The sequence below is a fragment of the Microcaecilia unicolor genome, chromosome 7, assembly GCF_901765095.1.
Source record: "Microcaecilia unicolor chromosome 7, aMicUni1.1, whole genome shotgun sequence".
NCBI lineage: Eukaryota > Metazoa > Chordata > Amphibia > Gymnophiona > Siphonopidae > Microcaecilia > Microcaecilia unicolor.
Window position 1 is genome coordinate 77,241,693 of NC_044037.1, and position 15,367 is coordinate 77,257,059.

The following is a 15,367-nucleotide window of genomic DNA, read 5'->3' on the forward strand; positions in this document are numbered from 1 at the left end:
TAGTGTCTTTGCTGATGGAGGGTAGCAGTTGTGATGTCAGCAATCTTGGGTATGATATCAGGGAGGGTTGCGTATGATGTTAGGTGGGAAGAGTCAGGTGTGATGTCATGGAGAACAGTTGTAATGTTAGGAGGTCTTGGGTGTGATGTAAGGAGGACTGGAGAAGCTGGTATTGGGGTCGAAATATGTTTGACTAGGTGTGGGGTGCATGGCACTGGCATTGCAGGGACCAGACACATCTGGATTTACAGCTACTCATGCATCAGGTACTTGAAAGTGCCTCAGAGCAGATGATAATATAAAAATTGTGAAAAAGAAATTCTGCTTCATAAATGATAAAGATGCATACTGGAGAAATGAAGCAAAATATTTCTGTCAGTAGGTTTAGTAAAGGGGGGGAAAGGGAAATGGGACTTGATATACCACCTCTCTGAGGTTTTTGCAACTACATTCAAAGCGGTTTACATATATCCAGGTACTTATTTTGTACCAGGGGCAATGGAGGGTTAAGTGACTTGCCCAGAGTCACAAGGAGCTGCAGTGGGAATTGAACTCAATTCCCCAGGATCAAAGTCCACTGCACTAACCACTAGGCTACTCCTCCACAAGTAAGACGCCCATCTCCTAAGCACGCCCTAGTCCCGCCTTCGCTACACTGCTGACACGCCCCCATGTACTTTGGTCATCCCCACGACGGAAAGCAGTTGAGGGCGCCCAAAATCGGCTTTTGATTATTCCGATTTGGGTGACCTTGCGAGAAGGACGCCTATCTCCCGATTTGTGTCAGAAGATGGACGCCCTTCTCTTTTGAAAATTCACCTGATAATGTCAAACATTTCCACATTCCATGCTGCTAGCACACACACATTTTGGAAATATAGGGGCCCTTTTACTAAGCCACATAGGTGCCTATGCGCCCCCAACGTGTGCCAAATCAGAACTTTTGCCTGGGTATCGTATGGTCTGTATGCCAGAAACTTTGTGGTGCATGGTGCTAACCGGGCAGTAATTGGCATTGTACTTGTGCTGATGATTACTGCCCGGTTAATGTGCAAGACCTTACCATTAAGTTAATGGGTGGTGGTAAGGTCTCAGGCCCAAAATGGACACGTGCCAATTTTTATTTTGCCGCACAACCATTTCCGGCCAAAAAAAGGCTATTTTTTGTGGGCACGCTGAAAAATGGACCTGTGCGTGTCCAATACACGCATCTACAACAGCACAGGCCATTTTTCAGCGCACCTTAGTAAAAGGACCCTATAAATATATATGTGCCGGTAACATGCAACAGACACCAGTATTCCTTCCCAATTTGGCTTTTTTTTTGGAGGATGGGGACAAAAACCAGTCAAGGATTAAGGGGGCAACCTCTCCTAATTCCTCCAGGAGAGTGCTGCTCAATCACTGATGTCGGCTCCTGCATGTGGGGCCATCAGCTGTTTTTTGCCTTGCAATTCAAAGGATACAATCGTTGTCTCCCATACATTTATGACAACTGGGTTACACAGTTTCCAATATTGGCAATAAAGATCTTTGAGTAGCCCCTGACACAGCCCTATTGGGCAAAACATGGCCGGTGTCAGGCTTTTTAATGTTTTATTAAAAAATTCATGTTGATTCTCTACTGATCTGCTCTGTTATTTTCCTTCTTGGAGTTTGCGGATCGTCTGCCTTGCTGTTTTCTTGGACCTTCTGAAAGGGGGCATAAACGTCTATTAACTTGCCAAACCCTTCTTGTCCCAGCTAAAACATGACCCAAACATGCCTCCTTGCCATTTGCACATATTTGTGTTTGAGACATGCTGGTTTATATAAATCTCAAATGCAAATAGCCCTTCTAAAATGACTGCCAAAGTATAATGTAGCCTAATTCAATGATTCACCCAAATTTTGGTAGATGAGAACTACTTTTAACTTACTAGCAGCCATTGAGGGGCATAATCGACCAGAAACGCCTATCTCCATGGGCGTTTATCTCCGAGAACCGGTCCGTGAAGGGGCGGAGTGAACCGTATTTTCAAAAAAAATAGACGCCCATGTGTTATTCGCCAAGGTGTGAGCTGGGCGTTTTTGCTTTTCAGCGATAATGGAAAATGAAATCGCCCAGCTCAAAAACGAATAAATCCAAGGCATTTGTTCGTGGGAGGGGCCAGGATTCATAGTGCACTGGTCCCCCTCACATGCCAGGACACCAACCGGGCACCCTAGGGGGCACTTTTACAAAAACAAAAAAAAAGGTAAAAGAGCTCCCAGGTGCATAGCACCCTTCCCTTGGGTGTTGAGCCCCCCAAATCCCCCTCAAAACCTACTGCCCACAAGTCTACACCATTACTATAGCCCTAAGAGGTGAAGGGGGGCACCTACATGTGGGTACAGTGAGTTTGGGGGGGTTGGACGACTAAGCATTAAGCAGCACAATTGTAACAGGTAGGGGGGGGATGGGCCTGGGTCCACCTGCCTGACGTCCACTGCACCCCCTAACAACTGCTCCAGGGACCTGCATACTGCTGCTTGGGAGGAGGACATGACATTTGAGGGTGAAAGTAAAAAGTTGTGAAACATCATTTTTTTGTGGTGGGAGGGGGTTAGTGACCACTGGGGGAGTCAGGGGAGGTCATCCCCGACTCCCTCTGGGGGTCATCTGGTCATTTAGGGCACTTTTTGGGGCCTTATTCGTGAAAAAACAGGGTCCAGGAAAAGTGCCCTAAATTCTAGCTACAAACGTATCCATTATCGGCGAAAGGCGCCCATCTCTGTTCGGGTGATAACCACGCCCCAGTTCCGCCTTCACCACGCCTCCGACACGCCCCCGTCAACTTTGTCCGCATCCGCGACGGAGTGCAGTTGAAAGCGTCCAAAGTTCGGCTTTCGATTATACCGCTTTATTTGTTTTTGTGAGAAAAACGCCCATCTCCCGATTTAGGTCGGAACTTGGGCGTTTTTCTCGTTCGATTATAAGCAGGATTGGGTTTCAACGATTATCAGAATTTAGAACCTTGCTGTACAAATGTCAAGCATATATTTCTGTTGAATTCATTTTTATAGTTTGATCAGGAGTTCAATTTTTAGTTTTCAACAGAGAGGTGTGGTAGCCATGTTAGTCCACTCTTAAAGGTTATCAATAGAAATCAAACAAAATAAAATATGGAAAAGAAAATAAGATGATACCTTTTTTATTGGACATAACTTAATACATTTCTTGATTAGCTTTCGAAGGTTGCCCTTCTTCGTCAGATCGGAAATAAGCAAATGTGGTAGCAGATAGTATATATAAGAGAAACATCAAAGCATTACTTTGACAGTCCAATAAAAAAGGTATCATCTTATTTTCTTTTCCATGTTTTATTTTGTTTGATTTCTATTGATAACCTTTAAGAGTGGACTAACACGGCTACCACATCTCTCTACTTAAGATGGAAGATACCGCATACAGCCGCATGAAAAAGCAAGTGAACAAACTTTTGGAAAAAGAAACAAAAGTGAACAGTCATCTTTACTTTCTGACAATCTGCAAGAAGAATGACACCATTCCCAAAGGACTGAGGATCAAAAATCCTTTGGCTTCTACTTACAATTCTGACTATGCAGAAAAACTCCTCAAACGCACTAGTCAGAAACTAAGAAAAAGAGAATAATACAAACCCAAAGGGATGAAATCATGAGGAACATGGAGGAACTACATCCACACCTTATGAACCAACTTAAAGAGGACCTGCATAACATCCAAAGAAAAAAAACAATGCATTGCTATCCGCAAAAACGAAATAAAGCTGTCTTCAGTCCTGCAGAATCAGAGAGGGAAAAACAGCTTATCCTTGAATAACTACAGCTCTGCAGAACCAAAGTCCCCAGGCACCTTGGAGACACTTGGATATACATCTGTGGCATGTGAAAATCAGAGCCCAAACAAACCTGGGAATACTGATCACACCTTTACAGATGCAGATCAGATGGGGATAATAAACCTCTGGAGCCTTCAATTATCACAGCATGAAGTCTCTGCACTATCCAAAGGACTTTCTTTATGCCCATCCAGCAAACTGGATGAAATCCAACTATATTCAGACCTAGAAGAATTCTTTAGAAAAATGTGACTTAAAGCACATTTCCACAATAGAGGGACACCAAACAGACCAGAATACAGTCTTAAACAAAATAACACTTATTTCACCCCACAGGAGGGACAAAACTACAAGCTGGATAATTACATAGAAAGTTTCAGACATAGGGTGAAATCACAACTTTCCAACAAACAAAAGAGAATTCTATACAATCTTACCCCACCAGAAAGAGCGACCATAAGAACTCTACAAACTAACGAACACATTATCATCAAACCCGCAGACAAAGGAGGTGCAGTGGTAATTATGGACACACAAAAATACATTGAAGAGGGGCACAGACAGCTCTCAGACAATAAATACTACAGGAAACTAAGTGAGGACCCCACACAGGATTATACAAAATAGCTAAAAGACCTTATCAAAACATTTCCTACACAAGTGCTGCCTCATCTGAAGAAACTCATACCAAACCAGCCCTCTGTGGGCACATTCTACATGCTACCCAAAATCCATAATCCTGGAAACCCTGGCAGACCAATCATATCAGGTATTGGCACACTCAAGGAGGAAATATCTGGATTCATAGAGGGAATTCTGAAACCTCTCGTACACAAAACTAACAGCTTCATACAAGACACCACAGATTTTCTGAATAAATTGAAAAATATCAAGCAATTACCACCAAACACCCTTCTGGTCACGATGGATGTAGAATCACTATACAGCAACATTCCACATGCGGATGTCATAGCTGCATGTGGGAGACTCCTAAAAAGATCCGCACTGGACCATCAATACTCACCAGAAACTGTTACAAAATTAATCAAATTTATTTTAACTCACAACTGCTTTCGCTTTAACAATGATATCTCTCTACAAATAATGGGCACTGCGATGGGCACCAGGACAGCACCCCAATATGCCAACCTTTTTATGGCTGAGCTGGAAGAGACATTTCTGAATACATACCAGACCAAACCTCTAAAATACTACCGGTACATCAATGACATTTTTATGATTTGGATGGAGGGGGAAGAAATTCTAAAACAATTTTACTATTCCTTCAATACATACCATCCTACAATCAGATTCAAAATTGACTACTCCCCAGTAAAAGTCAATTTTTTGGACACCACAGTCTCAATCAGTGATGGCTGTATACAACTATCTATATACAAGAAACTCACAAACAGATGCAGCTACCTCCACAACTCCAGCTTCCACCCTTCACATACAAAAAGATCCATTATTTACAGCCAAGCCACAAGATACTACCGTATCTGCTCGGACCCAGGGGATAGAGACAGACACCTTGAAACCCTGACTGTATCCTTCAAACAGAAAGGCTACAACCCCAAAATAATCTCCAAGAATATTGCCTCTGCCCTCAAAACACCCAGAGAAAATCTGCTACAGTACAAAGAAAAAAAAGCCACAGACAGAATTCCCCTTTTAGTGACATACAACCCAGAGCTGGAGAAACTAAGGAAAATCATAAGGGACCTACAGCCCCTACTCCAGGAGGATGAATTACTGAAAGAGATACTGTATTCCCATCCCCGCCAGTACTGGCCTTCCGACAGCCACCAAACTTAAAACACAAGCTGATCAGGAGTAAAATCCCAACATAGACTGAAAGTGAAGAGAAGGGCACATTTCCCTGCAATACATCCAGCTGCAAGCTATGCCAAAATAATTCACAGGACCCCACAGTCATTCACAAAGGAAAAATATTCAACATAAAGGAATCTTTCACATGCTCATTTTCCAATGTGGTATATATCATTCAGTGTAAAAAATGTAACGAAGGATGCTATATTGGAGAAACAGGCCAGATGCTTAAGACAAGATTCAATCTGCACAAACATCACATGAAAATAGCCAGTGCCAGTCAGGCCCCCACCCCTGTGGGTCAACACTTTACAAGACCAGAACACTGCACCACTGATTTCACAGTAAGAATCCTGAAAGTTAACTTTAAAACAATACAAGAACGAAGACCTTTGAAGTCAGAATGATTGAATATTTTGACACCCAACAGACAGGACTTAATAAGGATCTGGGTTTTCTAGCCCATTATAAACCATAAAGTTGTATGTCTCTGTTTATTTCTCTGTTTATCACCCTCCTCTCACCTTCCCACACCATCCTGTTAGAATATCAATGAAATGCTTTGATGTCCCCATGCATACTCCCACCCTCCCACTCTGTCAGACTGTTGAAGTAATGCTTTGATGTTTCTCTTATATATACTATCTGCTACCGCATTTGCTTGTTTCTGATCTGAGGAAGAAGGGCAACCTTCGAAAGCTAATCAAGAAATGTATTAAGTTATGTCCAATAAAAAAGGTATCATCTTATTTTCTTTTCCATGTTCTATTTTGTTTGATTTCTATTGATAGTTTTCAGCACAAAGAATAGAGAAGTTAATCTGTTTCCTGAGCACAAAAATGTAGTTTAAATGGAGGGCATTAGAGGATTATATTTGGGCCTATTAATTGTAGAAGTGTTTCTTCCCTTTATTTGGGAGACTTTAATCTGTTTTTACTGTTATTTTTTCAGTAAAATCTCTACCAAGATGCTTCAGGACACAAGAGGGTAATGATCTTCATCACAAAAGAGATTATGAGTCATGAGTCAATTATTATTTTAGAAATAAGAAAAAATATGGATAAATAAAATGAATATTCAAATCTCTCTAATTGTCTTACAAAAAACTGGTCATTTGGAGGGGACTTTGAGGAAGTGAAAAATGAAGAGAAAAATTTAATTAACAATTAAAACCTCAACTGCCCAGAGGCAGTTTAAACTAATAATGAAGAAAGAACTGCTGTCTCAAAACAACTATAGCTAATAATTCACAAATTTGCAAAAATAGAGATCCACTTCCATGAATCCACTGTTTATAAGATTATAATGAACAGAACATGAGTGCTTCATCAAGAAACCATGCATGGCAAAAAAAGAAAACTTACTGTAACTGAAAGAAACCTTCATGCTGGATCCAAGCACACTCTTCACACGTGTTCAACTGATAGTCAATCGATGAACAAACTTTCCATTTGCTGGCACTCAATACAACCCTGCACAAGGTAATGGCCTCCTTGTTTTGTGATGGCTGCATTAGGGGGGACTGTTGCACTGTTCATTCCATTATTCAGAGTTGTTTTCTGCTGTTTCTTTTTTCCTGAAATTTATGAAACCAGTGATAGTAGCCTATTTGGGGGAACTTCAGGTTAAGTTTAATCCACCCTGGGCAGTTGAGGATGTAATTGTTAATTAAATTTTTCACTTGCTCAAATAGAGTCCTCTCCAAGTGACCAGATTTTGCAAGACAGTTAAAAAGATTTGGATATTGGATGTTTTGCTCTCCTCATAATTGTTAATTGTTTAAACAAAATGAATGCCATTTGTACTTTCTTAAAATCTGTAATACAATAGTCTATGTAAGGTAACCTTACAAAAATGAATGCTAGATGTTGACTAGGTAAAATATAGTTGAAAAGAAATTTGTGAAGGCTGCACTTAAGGTGCAGTATATGATCCGTATAAGGAGCAGCGTGATATTTGCATAGTTTTTAGTCACTTTACTTTTCTGCTTTAAATAATTTCTAATTGCCATTGCATGGAGCTGAACTATAACTCCAAATGATTACAGAGCTCAACTAAACAATCTAAATGCAGAGGAGAACTTCCATTAACTGAAATCTCACCCTGAGATAAGGAGTGTATTGTTCTAACCCACTGGAAGTATACTAGTACTTTGCATAAGTAGAGCTATTTCATGTGCTGGAATTTTCCCAGTTGTGCTCATGGATGCTTGAGTTTATGGCGCAAGTCTTCTTCCTAAGCCCCACTTTCATCCTTATAGCCTAGGAGGACAATACAAACTCTTTGCAAAACTAGCAGTCACTGGCAGTTTGCAAGCTCATTTTATTTATTTATTTGTTTGTTGCATTTGTACCCTACATTTTCCCACCTATTTGCTGGCTCAAAAGGAAACCTACTGTTTTTAAAATGGGTGCATCTTTGGGACTAAAACACACATATTTTTGAAAATTCAATGTAAGCATGTTGTGTTATTCCATGCTCTGGTTCCTCAGGAATGCCTCTTTGAAATATGAAACTACCTACATACTTTCAGCTGCATTCAGGACAGACAATTAGACAATCAATTTTTGTCATACAGAAATGCACTTATACAGATCATGCATACAAAATCATGCATACAAAATAACTAAAGACTGGCTACAAAACTTGTCCATCAAGCCTTTGCAGAGGAGACGCTTCCAGGTTAGACGCAGGAGGCAGCGTGTATGAATCGCTACCACTGCTGCTGAGACAGAGGGAGGAGGAGGTAGATCCTGCGATCGTGGCGGCAGAAGGCAGCATCTGGGAAGTGCTGCTGGATCGGCGCTCAGCCTGCTCCCTCCGCTCCGCTGCCTCCACTGCTGGGTGGGCCTGAACCCAAACTGGGCGGGCCTAGGCCCACCCAGGCCCACCCGTGGCTACGCCCCTGGTTATATTGCTGCATAGTCATTTTTGGGAGGTGGCTTTTTACCTGCTGCAGTAAAAAGGGCCCTGGCAAGTGGGAAAAACAGCCTCCACCACTACCTCAGGGCCCTATTTCCCGCAGCTTAGTAAAAGGACCCCTCGGTGCGATATTCAGCACTTAACTGGCTATAGGTTACCACTAAAGATAGGACTAACTTTTTTTGCAGTACTACTTATGTGGTTAACCTGGCTGGATAAGTGCTGAATATCGGCACTTAACTGGCCAAGTGCCTCTGGAATGTTCCAAAAATAATACATTTCAGTTCAGCACTTACCGGTTATTTTCCGCAGCACTACTGAAAATGAGCTGTTAACCCCAACCAGGTGATTTAACCAGCCAGGAGCCATTTTTGGCAGGTTAAATCACTTTGAATATCGACCTCACAAAGTCATACCACTATTTTCAGTATTCAAACTTAAATCCATAATTGGGCAAAAATTGACAAATATATAAATGGATACATTTTCTACATATATTTATGTGTTCCTCGTCTCACTAAATATTTACCTCTTATTAAGGATGGAACCAAATAATGATCATTTTATTAGATATAGGAAGGGGTCTAATCAGTACTTAATAAAATCTATAACTGGACAATGTCTGGGGAATGCTATAAATGGCGCCTAAAGTTAGGCACTAACCCTTGGATTTTATATATCACACTAAGATTTCTGTTCGGAACTCGAAGAGTATTCCATAACAATACACATAACTGAATTAGTTAACAAGCTAATCAGTGCTGATAATTGGATAATTGGAGGAGTAGCCTAATGGTTAGTGCAGCAGACTGAGGTTCTGGCAAGCTATGTTTGACTCCCACTGTAGCTGCTTGTGACCCTGGGCAATTCATTTAGCCCTCCAGTTCTCTAGGGACAGAGAAAGTACCTACATATAGGGTCTTATTCTATAAAGTTTATGCTCCTAAATTTACACTCTAAATTTATGAGCCTAATTTATGCTCCTAAATTTACACTCATAAATTTAGGAGCGTAATTTATGTTCCTAAATGTATGCTAAATCTATGACCATAATAGGCCCTAAATTTGTGGGGGTAATGTGGGGTATAAATACTTTGATAAATGAATAAATAAATTAGCAGCTTAACCCTAGAACGCATGACGTTAAAAATATACATATTAACGTCATGGGGGCCTTTTAGGCCCCCATGCACATAATGTAGAAAAACACACTTAAATAACTTTCACAAGTTTATTTCAAAATTGCTCAATAAAATATGAATAGTGGACAACATTTTAATTATAATTTTTCACAGAAAACACCAAAAAAATCTTTTTTTCCCCAAATTTCACGCAAAGACATGAAAACACACAAAAATGCATAGAAATCTATAGCAAACTAGCTGCAGCTACATTTTTATTCTAACTTTCTTTTCTATTATATTAGTCTTCCAAACAATTCTGACATGTTATTTTTTCAGAAGAGTGTTCTTTGCAAACAGTTTCCTTACAAGTGGAACAATATCGCTCAGTTTTCCTCTCTATGTTTCTTGGACACATGAAACAACGCTTTCGTTTTCTTTCTCCTGGCTCTGGAGTAATCTGAAACTGTACGCCACACCGTTTCATTGCTTCTTTAGTTTTCTTTGGCAAGCATTTCAAGTCGCTTCGCTCTATCATGTGAGATATTACAAGTTCATGACAAAGGTCCTTCAAGAATAAGCGTCTCCTGTCCTTCCTCTGTGCATGAAATTCAGGATGAGTTTCTGTATAAATAATGAATGAATTTAGGGCTGCTACATCAAGCATATTGAAAATAGTACTACAGGCCATCGTTTTGTTTGCCTCTTACACGAATATTCTCCCACCATCTCATCCATTTTATCTACACCTCCTTTGTTGCATTGTAATGCAGGATGATTTCTGGTTTCAATTTTTGGTTATTGCTGTCAACACTGCAATCGTGATGCATGGTACTGAGTAAAATTACAGATTTCTCCTTCTTTGCCTTGTAAGATACCAAAGTCGCTTTGTTATTGAATCCAAAGACACTCTCATAAAGTGCTCGCTGACGATTGTGTTTGAGTGCTGCTGGAATTTCTCGTCTGTTTTGCTTTATAGTACCAACAAGTGTAATAGCTTTTGCAAGCAGAAAATTGCCTAGTTCAACATTGGTGAAATAATTGTCCATGGTGATGTTTCTACCTGAATTGAATATTGGAACAGCAAGAGTTTTGACTATTTCAGACCCCAGATCCTTCTGTACTGGTGCACCAACCTCTTTGCCACAGTAGATTACGCCATTTATGCCATAATAATTTGCAGAATCACACATCCAGAAGATTTTTATACCGTACTTGGCTGGCTTGCTGGGCATGTATTGTATGAATTTGCAGCGTCCTCTGAACGGTACAAGTTGCTCATCTACAGTAACATTAGTACTAGGATTGTAAAGTTTTGTGCAATTTTTGATGAATATGTTCCAGATATAACTGATAGGGGCTAATTTGTCTGTTTCAAACCTCGCTGCACGAGTTCGCTTATCATCAAAGCGAATGATCCTTCTAATTTCCTCATATCTGCCCACTGACATTGTCGCCTTATAGTGTGGATCAGAAAGTGGGTCCAGAAATAATTCTCGTATTGGGACATCATACGATTTTTGACTCCCTGCCAGCAGGAAAAGTCCAATATATGCATAAAGTTCCTCTTTTGAGATATTTTTCCAGGACTTATTTTTTGCTGAAGCGATACGTCTTCCTTCTAGGTTTGAACATAATAGGACCTCTTCTGCAATATTGTCAGAAAAATAAGTACAGAATACATCTTTAGGGGTAAAGTAACTGGGACTTCCCACAGCTCCTTGAGCCTGTCTCACAATATTGTGTATTGGAGTACGTCCGACTAATGTAGGATTACTGTCCCAAAAAACATTCGTTTTGGATGTTCTACTTATCACTTCTTGAGGATCCACTAGATTCACTTCTTCATCATCAGAAGAATCACTGGATGAGGATGTTTGATTAGCTGGTGGCAGATATTCTTCATCAGACAAAGATAGTTCACTTTCATCATCGCTTTGAAACATAATCGCTTCAATCTCTTGGTCAGTCAGACACTTGGAGGAAGACTGTGCCATTGCTGACTAGATGTTAGAAAATGAAACAGATTTCCTCTCAACAGCTTATCTTATCACAGGTCCTTCAGCAATTAGCTCACAGTGTATACTGTCCTCAGTGTTCAGAGGACCTGAGGTGATGTCATGGCCTTATCACTCCCTCCAAAAATCACATGACATCCTCACATGTTATTATCCACACCCTGGCCCCTCCACCAGCATTACTGAGTACAAATAAAGTAACTTGAGACACAAACACTTCTGAGAACATGATAAAAACAGCGGGGGCCTAAAAGGCCCCCAATTCGTACAGATGTAGTTTTCACCAAACAAGCATTGTTACACCATAATGCCTATGAAAAAAAATTATATGAACAACTGGATATTATCAACAATGACATACTTGAGTAATACCTTGAGTTTCAAAATTCTAACTAAAGTAATTTTGCAGATAATAGCAAAAATGTAAGCATGGGGGCCTAAAAGGCCCCCAATATGCGTTCTAGGGTTAAATTTAGGAACGTAACCTTTATAGAATAAGGCCCATAATGTGTACAGCACTGTGTGCATCTAGTAGTGCTATAGAAATGATTAGTAGTAAATACACTTGGAGAGGCATAATTGAAAGGGCCATCCCCGTTTCAATTTGGACGTCCTCGCAGAACATCCCGATCCAGGGGCGGGGAAACCCTTATTTTTGAAACAAAATGGACGTCGATCTTTTGTTTCGATAATGCAGTCAGGGATGTCCAAATCCTTAAATTTGGTCATCCCTAGATTTGGTCGTCCCTAGACTTGGTCGTTTCTGATTTTCAGCGATAATCAAAACCAAGGACGTCCATCTCAGAAACGACCAAATTAAAGTCATTTGGTCGTGGGAGGAGCCAGCATTTCTAGTGCACTGGGCCACCTGACATGCCAGGACACCAACTGGGCACCCTAGAGGGCACTGCAGTGGACTTCATAAATTGCTCCCAGGTACATAGCTCCCTTACAGTGTGCACTGAGCCCCCCAACCCCCCCAACCTCCCCAAAAAAAACCACTACCCCCAACTGTACACCACTACCAAAGCCTTACGGGTAAAGGGGGGCACCTACATGTGGGTACAGTGGGTTTGTGGTGGGTTTTGGAGGGCTCGCTGTTTCCTCCACAAACGTAACAGTTAGGGGGCGGATGGGGCTCGGTCCACCTGCCTGAAGTGCACTGCACCCACTAAAACTGCGCCAGGGACCTGCATACTGCTGTGATGGACTTGAGTATGACATCTGAGGCTGGCAATCAATATTTTTAAAGACATTTTTTGAGGGTGGGAGAGGGTTAGTGACCACTGGGGGAGTAAGGGGAGGTGATCCTCGATTCTCTCCGGTGGTCATCTGGTCAGTTCGGGCACCTTTTTGTGCCTTGGTCGTAAGAAAAACACAACCAGTTAGAAAGACGTCCATATTCCGATTTGTGTCGAAAGATGGGCATCCTTCTCTTTCGAAAATGAGCCCATTAGGCAACCAGTTTTAGGATAACATTTAAGTGTATCCACATGCAACTGAAAGGGGGCATTCCCTTGGGAGGGGAATGGGCAGGTCAGGGGGCATTCTGGAAAATAGCACACAATATGATAGAATACTGCAGACGTGCGCCCAACTTGATCAGCAGTATTTACACCTGTGTGGAATTGGGCAATTCTGTAAAAAGCACTCTTCCTGAAGCATCCTTCATAGAATACCATTGTGTGCCATTTACTGAATCCAGCTCCATGCTTATAAACTGCATATATTAAGATTTAATCTCGTGGGGGGGGGGGGGGGCGGAGCAAGATGGCGTCGTCGACATCGCTCCATGAGTAACTCCATGTGATTGCTAGGTTTAAAACCCTCTCTTTGAGTATTTTTCCTCTTGAAACATTTTCTTTCCTTAAAGCATTAAACCTAATAATGCCACACACAAAGATAAAAGGTTTAGTTAGAGCCATGACCCAACCGGCTTTAACATCAACACCGAACCAGCAAACCATGGAGAAGTACCTCGTGCAATCCACATTATCAGCGATAGGAGTTCCCGTTGAGATATCGGACCAGGGAGAGTCCGTACTCTTGGGACAGGACGTTCCATTGTCCCCTCCGTCGCATTGCCCTCCGCCGCAGCCAGCAGAACCCGATAGCGTGGGCAGAACAAGAGATCGTGAGAACAAGGATAGGACCGCATAAGTGGGGCCTGCAGTCGAGGTATCTGCCGAGGCCCTCTGTCCAACAGGGACTCTCAGTTCAGCTTCAAAGAATCCAGGGAAGGGTTCTTCTGCGGCGGTCATGCTTGAGGCAATTTGGGAGACACTGCAGACTGTAATGGCATCGACTGGTAAAATTGAAGGTCTTGTGAGTAATGTTCAAGAATTAACTGTATCTTTTACATCGATGAAAACTGAGATAACTGAAAAGATCAACTATTTAAATGCAGAAAATGTTAAGCCATGGAAATGTCATTAAAGTTGATAAAGGATACTTCTATGATATATAACAAACTGGAATATTTTGAAAACTATAACAGGAGACTGAATCTTCGTTTATTAAACTTTCCTTGTACTCCAGTCTATACTCCTTTGGAGATATTTAAGAGATATTTGATAGAACATTTAAAATTTTCTTCAGAGAATATACCACCGTTGAATAAAATGCATTACTTACCTACAAAAAAGAATAATGAAATACAACCACAAGGAGATTTAAATGTATCAGCTTTATTAGAATCTTCATTATCATCTACAATGGAGAGACAAACATTATTGGTTTCGTTTATATTTCAGCAAGATTTGGATTTGGTGAGGAAACTGGCCTTAAAACATTTACAAACTCCATTTTATGGAGGAAAAATCTGGGTTTTCCCAGATGTAACAAAACAAACTCAGGCCAGAAGGAAAGATTTTCTCTCATTAAGAACTGCCACGATAGCGTTGGGAGCAACCTTTAATTTAAATTATCCATGCAAATGTAATATAAAATATCTGGGTGTAAAATATGTTTTTTTTCTTCCTGAGCATTTAAAACAATTTATAGAACAGAAAAAAGTATTATAATACTAGTTTGTGTCACGCAGTCTGAACAGACCCCGAATGGGTAATAAGGAAAATTAAATGTGGATAAACTGCTATGCTTTTCTTTAGATAATATGTAAGAATCTTATCTCCTAAGTTAATGGCTCTTAGCCCCTCATTTTGGTGGTCTAATATAAGTCATATATATAACCATGATGTATTTTTTTCTCTACTTAAAAATTTCTGACTGTTTTTTTTCTATTCAAGTAGTAATGCTTGTAAATGAATGAAAAATGATAAAGAATTTTTAAAAAAAGATTTAACCTCATGCATACACAGAGTGTTAAAATAGCTTAAATCTTTGTTGCATAACCACTTGTGAAATTTCTATCATGCAGCAGCTTTTATTGATGGATGACACAGCATATATATATATATATATATATATGCTGTTTTAAGTTGTATTTTTTAATTCAGAGACATAAATCAATATGTGATAAAACTGTAACCATTTGTAATGTTTGCTATTCATTTGTAACTCAAATCCTTGTAATGCTAATGTAATGAATTTCTTTCCAACATTTTTCACAGCTCTCAAATAGGCAAATGCATTGAACAAAACTGAGATTCAGAAATGTCTCTAATACTGA